Source organism: Protomyctophum bolini (assembly GCF_963924005.1).
Source record: "Protomyctophum bolini genome assembly, chromosome: 18".
Lineage (NCBI taxonomy): Eukaryota > Metazoa > Chordata > Actinopteri > Myctophiformes > Myctophidae > Protomyctophum > Protomyctophum bolini.
Genome location: NC_137879.1, coordinates 20,634,920 through 20,635,130, shown reverse-complemented (window position 1 = coordinate 20,635,130; position 211 = coordinate 20,634,920).

Genomic DNA, 211 nt, shown 5'->3' with positions numbered 1-211 from the left:
TTTGGAAAAAAAAGTTATCCTCGTTTCTCATCATTTTGGACCATGGGCTATAGCCTATATCGTACGGCATACTATAGCGCGCCGTTTTTCATCATTTTTGAGGATTTGAAAAAAATGACGAAATGACAAAAACGATGGGTTATAGCCCATGTTTTTTGAAATTTTGAAAAAAAAAGTTAGCCTCGTTTCTCATCATTTTGGACCGTGGGCT